Source organism: Heptranchias perlo, chromosome 4 (assembly GCF_035084215.1).
Source record: "Heptranchias perlo isolate sHepPer1 chromosome 4, sHepPer1.hap1, whole genome shotgun sequence".
Classification (NCBI taxonomy): Eukaryota; Metazoa; Chordata; class Chondrichthyes; order Hexanchiformes; family Hexanchidae; genus Heptranchias; species Heptranchias perlo.
The window spans coordinates 104,232,475-104,244,825 of NC_090328.1; the positions used below are offsets into that span (position 1 = coordinate 104,232,475).

The 12,351-nt window shown below is 46.2% G+C and overlaps 1 long non-coding RNA gene across 1 annotated transcript in view; it reads left to right on the forward strand.

Moving 5' to 3' along the window:
• LOC137320578 (uncharacterized) overlaps positions 1-12,351 on the forward strand; it is a 42,982-nt gene that overhangs the window by 4,381 nt on the left and 26,250 nt on the right. The gene's annotated exons all lie outside the window — the stretch shown is intronic.

The window sequence follows — 12,351 nt, forward strand, 5'->3', positions numbered from 1 at the left end:
CTGAAATATGTTGGGGAAAAAGACTACCAAAGTGATAGTTGTAAGGAAAAAAATCCACATCTGAATTCTACCATCTTTTTCGCACCGTTTCAATTTGAGATCTTGGGTGAAGTTGGCCATGACTGTATTCCCAATAAACAGACCATACAAGGTTCAAAAGCATGATAATAAGGCCATGCATATATATTTTGTTGTGTGAATAAATTTTCACACCACTGTATGAAATAGCAATTCAAATTCTCTTATTAGATCAACTTACTAATCGACAGATGCATTTAGGATCACACAGATCAATCACAAGGGGAAAGAGAGATTGTAAAGGTTCTCTGATAACTGAATTAGTGGACAATTGTACTTCCTCATCTGAAGTTGAGCCGTACAGATCAGGAAGGCCCCAGGTTTGATCGCTGGTTACTTGAACTCTGACAAGGCTCTAGGCCAATGGCCTCAAGTGTATGTATGAACATCGGGCAAGGAATATCAGCCTCAGTGGTGATGCCCCCACTACCGCTCGAGTAGACTGATGACACTCGCTGACAAGGCTCACAAATGAAGAATGGCCACTTGGATGAGGTACCAGAGCGGGGGCATTAACGTTGAACCATAACCCAGAGGTCAGTGCATTCAGATGTGGAAGGAAGACGCAGAACAAAATAGAAGGGTAATTAAATCTGTTTCAGGAGACAGAATTGAGGGAAATGGTGAAAGATGGGTAAGAATCGTCCTGTGGGCCTAATCACATTTTTCTGTTCCTAAACATGCTTCTGTACCATTAAATGGTTTTAAATGGCCATTAACTTGATCCAGGAGAGTCTGTTCTTGTAATTAAACCTTTTATGGTTCTTCTCTTAAAGCTCATTCAGCCAATAAATTGGCAATAGCCATTGAACTATGCATTCTTTCTGCTTTAATCAGTGTGATAGTGCAACCAACTGGTGTATATGTCCAGCAGCCATTTTGGTGCTGATTGATATCACATGGAACCTAGCAAAATGGGTGGACCCCAATCTGTTCGGTATGAAACCTGAAGTGGATCGAATGTCTGAACACCTGAACCTTGTCCAGTTCAGGCTGTGTCAGGATGGGACTGGCTTTTCTCTGGAAAAAACAGCACAGCACGCCCACAAAGACACAAAGTCCCCTCTGTGGGCATACATTGCTTTTCATAAGTCATGCTGTAAGCATTTCAGACATAGTGATGGAGGACTAGTGAGCAACTTCTGTATATGGATGGAACCATATTGGATCCCATAAATTTAGCTCAATTGCTAAATTTAAATCTGAGATAGATAGCTTTTTTGCAACCAAAAGTATTAAGGGATATGGGCCAAAGGCAGGTATATGGAGTTAGATCACAGATCAGCCATGATCTTATCAAATGGCGGAGCAGGCACGAGGGGCTGAATGGCCTACTCCTGTTCCTATGTTCCTATGAACCGTGGCATCAAAAGTAGGTTTAGCAAAAATTCAAAATCTATAAGCACAAAAAAAACCTGTTGCCTAGACGACAGTCAAGTGGTAATTACCTGATTGTCGGAGAAGTATTTGTCTAGTGAAGCTTATGGATCATGACTAAAAATTTTACTGACTCTTAACCACGTCCCTTAGAATAGGTGAAGTTGCTCTTACTCAACATGTGTAGCTTTTATTAGAAAATAACTAGCTGTTGAGATCAGTACTGTAGGGATTAAAACATGTGCCAATCTTACAGTTTTTAATGGGTTTAGAGATCTGTTCTGCATCCAGTAAGACTTTAACTTGCTGACAAACTGAACATTGTCTTTTAATTTTCTTGCTATGTCCAACACTTAGTCTTCATCGACAACCCTCTAAGTAATGATATATTGATTAGAGACAGTAAAATGAGACTCCACTGGAAGTGGTGTCTTCACATCAGACTGTCGCTAAGTAATGCAGTATAAATAACAATGAATGGAGACCTCACTCAAAGATTTAGACCTATGCTTTATGCGTGTCATTCCCCCCCCCTCAGCCCCCCGTTCTCCATAGAAATGAGAAAGATGACTAGAAAATCTGTTTTAGTAGTGTTGGTTGAGGGATAAATATTGGCCAGGACACCAGGAGTACTCTGCTTTTCTTCGAATAGTGCCATAGGATCTCTATATCCACTCGAGAGAGACAAAAGAGGCTTAACATCTCATCCGAAAGACGGCACCTCCGATAGTGTAGCACTTCCTCAGTATCGCAGTGATGTGTCAACCCAAATTATGTTCTGAACTCTCTGGAGCTGGGCTTGAACCTACAACCTTCTGATTCAGAGTTCTGAGTGCTACCACTGAGACAAGGCTGATACTAAAATAAAATCAGGGGTTGCAAAGAAAGAAAGAAAGACTTGCATTTATATAACGCCTTTCGTGACCTCAGGATGTCCCAAAGCCCTTTATAGCCAATTAAGTACTTTTGAAGTGTAGTCACTGTTGTAATGTAGGAAACGCGGCAGCCGGTTTGTGCACAGCAAGATCCCAAAAACAACAATGCAACAAATGACCAGATAATCTGTTTTGGTGATGTTGGTTGAGGGCTAAAAGCTGGCCAGGATACTAGGAGAACTCCGCCGCTCTTCTTCAAAATAGTGCTATGGGATCTTTTGCATCCACCTGAGAGGGCGGACGGGGCCTCGGTTTAACATCTCATCGGAAAGACGCCACCTTCGATGGTGCAGCATTCCTTCAGTACTGCACTGGAGTGTCAGCCTAGATTATGTGCTTAAGTTTCTGGAGCGAGGCGGAAGGGGAACTGAGAAACATCGCCAGTTGATGGGGGGAGTCGGACCGGCAATCAGGAGAGAGGGGGAACCGGGAGACATCACGGGTTGTTGGTGGGGGGGGGGGGGTCAGACCAGCAATCAGGAGGGAGGGGGGAACCAAGAAACATCGTGGCTTTTGAGGGGGGTGGTTGATCATGACAGAAGATTTGCCTGAGGGACCAGGGGAATCATGCCTGGTCCTCCTGACTCGCAAATAGTGCCATAAAAAGCACTTACCTGCTGAATCTGGCTGCTCCCACCTCCCTTTAGCTGTCGGGTTTCCCGAGCCTTGGGCAACATAGCCAGCCAGTGTTAAATTTAAATGGCTGCCAAAATATCAGGATAAGAAGGGATCAAGCATGCTATTGGTGTATTCTACTGACCATCTAATAGTGGAAGGGAAGTGAAGGAAGAAACATATAAACAAATTTTTGAAATGAATAAAAGACATAGAATAATAATCATGGGAGATTTCAAATACCTCCAAACAAACTGTCAAGAAGGGGGAGGGAAAGGGGAAAAGGGAATGGAATTTTTACAATATGTGCAGGACTCCTTTTTTACCCATAAGAAGCCCAACAAGAGAAATATCACTGCTGGATCTAGTAATGAGAATTGAACCAGAGCAGATAAGAGAAGTAAGCGTATGGGAACATCTAGGCAATAGCGATCATAACATAAAAAGGTTTAAAATAATGGTTGCGAAAGACATATGTAAAGCAAAGACCAAAGTAATAGATTGGAAAAAAGCTAATTTTGAGGGAATGAGAATGGAACTAGGGAAGGTAAACAGGAAAAAATACTAACAAGGAGGTAGAACAGCAGTGGGAAATGTTTGGAAAGGTGATCAATTGTGTTCAGGAGAAATATATTTAGCTAAACAGCATGAACAGACTAGCCAATAACAAAACATCAAGGGTGAATAAAGAGATAAGGGCAAAACTGAAACTAAAGAAAAAGGCATACACTAAGTATATAGACAATAAAGGAGAGGAATACAAAGAGGTTAGGAAAGAAGTCAAAAAATCAATTAGGAAAGCAAGGAGAAACTACAAAGCTAAATTATCAAGCAACATAAAAAGAAATAGTAAAGTATTCTACACACATATAAATAACAAAAGGAAAATCAGGATAGGGATAGGGCCACTAAGGGAGGCACAAGATAAACTCACAGGTAATGACTGCGAAATGGCAGAAATATTGAATAATTACTTTACCTCAGTATTTACCAGGGAGACTAACGAGGAGGAATATGCCATTAGAAGAAGAGATCAAAAAAGATACTGACATTTAAGATAGAGAGGGGGGAGATAATCGATAAACTAGTTAAACTTAGAGAGGATAAAACCCCTGGTCTGGATGGATTACATCTGCGCATACAAAAGAAGCTAGGGAAGAGATAGTAGAGGCACTATTATATATTTATAAAATTTCGTTAGAAAACGGTGTAATGCCAGAGGAGCAGCTAATATATAAAATATATTTAAAAAAGGAGATAGAACAAGTCCAGAGAACTGTAGACCAGTTAGCTTAATATTGGAAATGTAGGAAAGATAATGGAATCTTTACTCAAAGATATATCAGAAATACATTTAAAAACCACAAATATAATCAAGAATAGGCAGCAAGGATTTCAAAAGGGAAGGTCATGCTTGACCAACCTTATTGAATTCTTTGAAGAAGTAACAGAAAGAGTCGACAAGTAGATGTAATGTAGTAGATGTAATTTTCAAAAGGCCTTCAATAAGATACCACATAGTAGACTCATGACTGAGGTCAGAGCATGTGGAGTCAGGGCACAAGTAGCAGAATGGATAGCAAGCTGGCTACAAAACAGAAAGCATAGAGTAGGGATTAAAGGTAGTTACTCAGACTGGTGGATGGTGGGAAGTGATGTTCCATGGGGATCGGTGCAGGGGCCATTGCTGTTCACTATTTACATAAATGAGTTGGACTCGGGAATCAAAAGTACAATTTCAAAATTTGTGGATGACACCAAATTGAGGGTTATAGTTAATACTGAGGAAGACACTGATAAACTATAAGAAGATATTAATAAACTTGCAGAATGGGCGTGTAAATAGCGAATGAATTTAAAATAGAGAGTGTGAGGTGGTGCATTTTGGTAGGAGAAATAAGGAGACCACATAATCCTTGGAAAATAAGAGTCTAAATGGGGTAGAGGAGCAGAGGGATCTAGGGGTACAGATACACAAATCATTAAAAGTAGCAACGCAAGTTAACAAGGCCATAAAAACTGCAAACAAAGCATTGGGGTTCAATTCTGGAGGAATAGGAATTGAAAGCAGGGAAATTATGTTAAACTTGTATAGAACATTGGTTAGACCACACTTAGAGTACTGTGTACAGTTATGGTCTCCATATTATAAAAAGGATATAGAGGCACTAGAGAAGGCGCAAGAAAGATTTACAAGGATGATACCAGAACTGAGAGGTTGTAACTATCAGGAAAGCCTGAACAGGCTGGGACTCTTTTCTCTAGAAAAGAGAAGCCTGAGTGGTGACCTAATAGAGGTCTTTAAAATTATGAAAGGGCATTGATAGGGTAAACGTAGAAAAGATGTTTCTTCTTGGAGGGGGGAGGGTGTAGTCCAAAACTAGGAGCCATAAATATACGATAGTCACCAATAAATCCAATAAAGAATTCAGGAGAAACTTAGTTATCTAGAGAGTGGTTACAATGTGAAACTTGCTACCACATGGAGTAGTTGAGGTGAATAGAATAGATGCATTTAAGGGAAGCTAGATAAGTACATGAGGGAGAAAGGAATAGAAGGTTATGCAGATAGGGTTAGATTAGGTAGCATGGGAGAAGGCTCATGTGGAGCATAAAAACCAGCACAGACCAGTTGGGCCGAATGGCCTGTTTCTGTGCTGTAAAATTCTATGTAATATCTGGGTCTCTTCTGATTGTCACCAACAATTACTGGTGGGTTCGGCACCATGTAGGGCATCACCATCTTTGCAGTTAAAATTGTTTTGCGATGCCAATGATTTCATTGGGCAGCGAGTTCAGCATTTTGAGTAGGTGCCCCCTGGCTGGGATGGCTCCGTCTACCGGTGGGTGGCAAGGCACCCTGACCGCCATTTTATCCACCCATTCGTGCAGGTCCGGCTGGGTTAAAATCCAGGTTTAAGTGACTTGCACGCCATTAATGGAAGACGTTGCATGGCCTGGCTCCTTCCACTTGCGTTGGTCAATGACCCTGGATAACAGCTGTAAAGCACGGGTTTGCTGCCTATTTATTTACACTCATTTCAATAAACATGATGCATGTCTCTTCATGGACCAAATATTCATGAACAACAATGTAATTACGTCTGACTGATGGGAAACCCAGCGGCGCTGTCTTAAATCTGTGTTGTCTCTCTATAGCAATCAGCTGCCAGGATGATGGATGGGTGATGTAGGTCTGTAATACAAACCAGTGCATTAGTCATACACTGAGAAAATGACAGAGCTCTGAGTATGCCATGTCTCACCTGCTTTAGATGCCAATAGTGATAAAGGCCGGTATCCATTTACTGGCCATGCAATAGATACCTCAGGAAATGCTTCGAAACTCCATTTCACTGTGAGCCAAAGACAGCTTCTGCAACTGCAAGGAGCTCCTTTGCTGCTTCATTTTAGCCTGTGAAAACTCCTTACTCAGTAATCTGAGGGGTGGCAGGATTTTTTTTTTATCTGGGCTTGAAGATATTGAATGTCACTTAAAAGGAATTGCTCTAAGAGCCATCTGGAGACATGGATATGTGACCCAGTGCCTAAGTAATGGAGTGCCAAGCAACGCTTTCTATTACTCTGGTAATGCCCCTGTAAAAAGGTGTTGATTCTATTTTGCACAGCTCTATTGCTGCTAACTCGCAGTGATTGTGTTACCAGGGCTTAGGGCCAATATGCAGGAGGACAAATCGCTAGAGGTCTGACTAGGAATTCAATCTCCCCTGTGTATTTTCCTGCAAATAACTATAATTTTCATTATCAACACGATAATGTACATGTCCTTTTCAGCTTGCCAAGCGAAGCAAGCCATCATAAAGAATCCTCGACAAGGAATAGCTGAAGTGATTCCCCTTCTTACATTGTTGATTTCATTGAATACCAGTGCCTGAAAACAGACAGGCCTTTTATGAAGAGAGAATTTCATACCTGAAGGCCGGGTCTGTGTGGTATTGTGCCAGGTGTGAACGTGGGCACAACGAATGTGTTACAATATCCCAGCCACTGGCCAAGATAATCCAAGATAAAAAAAGAAAGAACTGGCATTTAGATCATAGAATCATAGAAGGAGACCATTCATCCCATCTAGTCCACGGCGGCCCTATCCCCGTAGCCCTGCAAATTTTTTACTTTAAAGTACTTATCCAGTTCCCTTTTGAAGGCCATGATTGAATCTGCCTCCACCACCCCCTCATTTATACAGTGCCTTTCACTATCTCAGGACGTCCCAAAGTGCTTTACAGCCAACTAAGTACTTTTGAAGTGTGGTCACTGTTGTAATGTAGGAAACGCGGCAGCCAATTTGTGCACAGCAAGGCTCCACAAACAACAATATGATAACGACCAGATAATCTGTTTATTTTAGAGATATTGGATGAGGGATAAATATTGGCCAGAACAACAGGGAGAACTCCCAGCTCTTCTTCAAATAGTGCCATGGGATCTTTTACGTCCACCTGAGAGGGCAGACGGGGGCCTTGGTTTAATGACTCATCCCAGTTCCATTAAGAAAAAAATCCACATGGCTAAAGATATTGAGCGCTAAATTGGGCCGTGTAGCGCCCATTGTTTCAGCGCTACACGGCGTCGCTGACATCCAAGATGGCGTCTTGGATGCACACGCACATTTCCAGCGTGACGTGCACCGGACGCCATCTTGGTATAGGAGTTAGTGCAGGCGCAAATACCAAATGCTGGAAGCATGTAAAGTAGGGAGAAAATGCATGCAATCAGTGTGTAACACTGATTTAAAGTGATAGACACCATTTTGGACCTTAACACTCAACTCAACGTACAGTCGTATCCCCGACCATCTGAACATGTCTTACAGTGCCTGAAGGACCCTCCGCCAGCGCTATTTAAAGGGGCCATGCAGGTGTTGCAAGTTAGTTGCTGGATTATTGCTTCTGGCTGCTGGAGGAGTAGGAAGTGTTTTTTGAAGCTCCCTATTCTTATTGAGAGTTCCTATACTACTTTTGAGAGTGCTTTGGCAGGTACTGCCTTATGGGTCGGAAAGTTACAACCGTGGTTGAACAACATTCCTGCCAAACATGGGCAGTCTGCTAGGGCTCCCGCTGGGCATTGAGCATGACTGGGAGTATACAGAGAGGCCACGAATAGCAGGTTAAGCTGCGAGGAGACAGAGGACGAGGAGGCGCAGGGCACTGAGCAGGAGGCCTTACCCAATGAGGGCCTTCCGGGACCAATTCTCTTACCTCAACATGACCGAGGAGGATTACATCCGATGCCTGAAGTTTACCAAGGAAGCCGTGACCGAGATCTGTCAACTGGTGCGGCCACAACTGCAGCCTCAGAGCAGGGCGAGGACAGCATTGCCTGGGGCTGTGAAGGTCACTGTTGCGCTGAATTTCTACAGCTCAGGATCACTTCAGGCGTCTGCTGGTGACATGTGCAACATCTCACAGTATGCAGTGCACTGCTGCATAAGGGTGGTCACAGACGCACTGCACCAGATGAGGAACAGGTTCTCCACAGAGACAAGCAGAATGAGTGAGCATGGAGGTTCGCTCGCATTGCTGGCTTCCCCATGGTGCAGGGTGCCATTGACTGTATGCATATTGCCCTGCGTGCCCCGCACATCCACTTAGCCGTCTTCGTCAACCGAAAGAGCTTCCACTCCCTCAACGTGCAGCTGGTATGTGACCACATGCATCGAATCATGGAGGTCGATGCCCATTACCCTGGGAGCAGTCACAATGCCTTTGTCATGCGGCAGTCCAACATGCCAGCTATCTTTCACCCGACTTGGCAAGTCAAAGGCTGGCTACTGGGCGACAAGGGCTATCCCCTCACACCGTGGCTCATGACACCAGTCAGGAACCCACGCACACGTGCGCAGCAGGCCTATAATGAGAACCATGCTGCTACATGCAACATCATGGAGCACACCATAGGCCTCATCAAACAACGCGTCCACTGCCAGGACCGGTCTGGAGGAGCCCTGCAGTACTCCCCTGAGCGGGTGGGCAGATTTGTGGTGGTCTGCTGCATGCTGCACAAACTCACCATCATGAGGGACCAGATTTTGCCACCAATGATTGGAGAAGACTCTGAGCCAGAGATGGAGGAGGAGGAGGCTGAGGAGGAGGAGGTGGAGGAGGAAGAGGCTGAGGAGGAGGAGCAGGTGGTGGAGCCGGAAGAGGAAGTGGAGGAAGACGCAAGGGTGCAACAGGAACCACACGCCTTGTCTTCAAGGGCTGTGCGTGCTCGCCTGATCTGTGCCCGCTATCAATAATTTGAACTACATCCCCCAACTCACCAACAGTCCTACACTCCCCACCTTTCCACTCACACAAGACAATCAAATCACCCTCCATCTGATAACACATTGATGTCCCTCTCAGCTCATTGCATAAATGAAAACCACCACCAAATGCAAAATCAAAGTCTCATTTATCGATGAATAAATGAAATTATGCAAACATAACAGAACTATTCACCATTGTGCATTCCCTTAGTGCCTTTTGTTTGTGTGCCTTTACCTATCCTAGTGCTCCTACGAGGTGCTTTTCCAGTGGCTGGAGCATGGGTGGTGGGAGGCTGCTGGCCTTCAATGGAGGAGCATGCACTAGCCTTGGAGGACGACCTCGAGCAGCTCTGGGCCGGGAGTGCCCGGCTTCAGACTGCACCATCTCAGCATGGGCTGCAGCAGTTTGGCCTGGCTGGCCGATAGGCAACAACAGGGGTATTGGCGGAGTGTCAGGGATGGGAGCAGGAAGGTTGTTGTCCCGAGAGAGGATAACAGGTCCGACTGCCATGGCACCACTGCCACTCTCCCGGGGCGGTGCCTCAGCAATCCTGGTGATGGGCTGGAGAACGGATTGCTGGAGTGCTGAGACGCCCTGGAAGCCCCGTTCCACAGTGGTCCCCAGACCCACGATAGCAGCAGTCTGAGCTTCCAAGGCAGCAGTCTGAGCTGCAAATGCAGCAGCCAGACCTTGGATGGCAGATGTTTGTGCTGCAATGGATGCTGTGACATCAGTCATCAGACGCTGTATCATGCTGGGTTCCACAGGTGTGCTGATGGAGGTGACCACCCGTTCCATTTTGGAAAGGACGGGCTCCAAGCTCTGCGCAAAGCCCTGTGCCAAGTTGGAGCTGGACTCCTCCATGCCCCTTCTCATTGTGCGCAGGCTTTCTGGCAGGCTTTCCAGTGCCCCAAGCATTTGGTGGTGTACGCCCATCAGCCGTCTTCTGTAGTCTAGTCCATCGAAGTCCTCATCTGACTCCTCTGCAGCAGAACTAGTGAGCGACCTCACCCTCCGGTGAGCTGGCACCTGTGGTATTCGTTCCCCCCGCCCCAGCTCCTGTGCACTTGTGCTCGGTGTCTCACCACGAGCAGATCCCTCCTCTAACCTAATCTCTAAAGGACGCGCAGTGTCAGTCTCTGAGCTTCAGTATCCTCCTCCTCCTCCTCCTCCTCCCCTCGGACGGTGCAGCCGCGTGTTCGTGGGTATCTACAATGAGAAAGGGAAACAGATTGAATTGTGGAGCGGGGAGAGGAGCAAGTAAGAGGTTTGTGCTGACAGTATGTGCAGCACGTGAAACTGAAAGATTATGGGAGGAGGGAGATGTTGAAAAGGAGAAGGAGCTTTAGATATGCAGAGACCCCCTTCATCGGGACCCCCAGCGCAGCATGTTGTGACGGCTGCAGCGACGGCCCACCCAATGATCCTGAGCACTGTCTCCTCTAGGGGGGTGAGGATTTGTAAACAGGTCCCTCCTGCTGCCGGCTGTTATGCGCCACCTTCTCCTGCAAGACAGAGGAGAGTGTGTCAGTGAGTATCCTGCAAGGTGTGTGGGTGATGTGCTTGTCATGGTCAAATAGCTGCCAGTGTGTGTGACTTGTGAGTGGTGGTTGTGTGGCCTGCAAGTGTGGTACTACGTGCGGGTGAGATGCAGCATGCCGAGTGCAGCATTGTGTATGGATGTGCAGTGTTTGTTGGTGGGTGGGTGACAGGGAGTGTGATGCGTGGAGCAGTGGTGCAGTTGGTAGGATGTGCCACTTGACACTTGCATTCACTCACCTTGACCACTCGTGTCAAATCATTGAACTTCTTTCGGCACTGTACCCACGTGGGTGGTGCAAGGTCCCTGGCATTTACTTCCTGCGCCATAGCCTGCCAATGCCTGCGGAACTGCAGTCTGTAGGGTCTCCGGAGATCCTGCGGGTAGATGTTGGTCCTCCTTTCGTCCACCCCTTCCACAAGGGCGTCCAGAGCATCATTGGAGAAGCGTGGAGTCCTTTCTCGTGCCGGTCCTGCTATTCTTGTAGCCATCTTTCCCTCCTCCAAGTAAGCCGTGTACCTGCCATTTGAAATGTGCACTTGCATGTTTAAGAGGTGCAGGCCGCTGATGACATGCGCTGTGCACGGCCCATTTTTAACTTCCTCATTCTCCATGCAGCCTCTCAGCAGCGCGGGTTGCGCTGGCTGCACGGAGATATCATGATAATTAGCAGGCAGCACGAAGTTCACGTGCTGCCTGGGTAGGGTCCATCGGGCGTGGGGTACTAGCGCATTGCACTACCCCAGCCCAAAAACGACCCTTATCGAATTTTTCCCCCATTGGGTCAGATTTACATTTTTATTGCCTGGGAGTTCAGTATTGCCTGGGTGCAGTGCAGAAAAGAAAATCCCATCCCACAACATTGCTGTTCTTGTCCTTCCGAGTGGTAGGGCTCGCAATGGAAGGTGCTACTGTTGAAGTAATCTCGGTGAGTTGCTGTAGTGCATTGACTAGATAGTACATACTGCAGCTCAGAGTACTGATGGTGGAGGGGCTGGTTGTTGAGTTCAATGGCAGGGGCACCGATCAAGCAAACTGCTTTGCCCAGGATGGTATCGAGCTTCTTGGATATTGTTTGGTTGCATTCACCCAGGAGAGTTGTGAGTATTCCATCACACTCCTGACAAGCCTTGTGGATGGTGGAGAGGCTTTGAGGGGTCATGAGATGAGCCACTCATCACAAAGTAGCGGCCTTTTCCCGCTCCTGTAGCCACGGTGTGGATACGGCTGGTCAATGGTAATCCCCAAGATGTTGCTGGTGGGGGAATCAGCAGCATTGGTGCTGTTGAAGTTCAGGGGAAGATGGCTGGGCTTTCTCCTGTTTGAGATGGTCATTACCTGGCACCTACGTGGAACGAACGTTACCTGCCATTTTACAGCACATTGACTCCTTGCTGAGGTATAGTCCCAGGGTGGTGGTCACTGTTTGGTCCATTGCTGATAATGAAGCAGTCCGAGCCTGCATGCAGCAAGACCTGGACAACATCCAGGCTTGGGCTGATAAGTGGCAAGTAACATTCGCGCCAGACAAGTG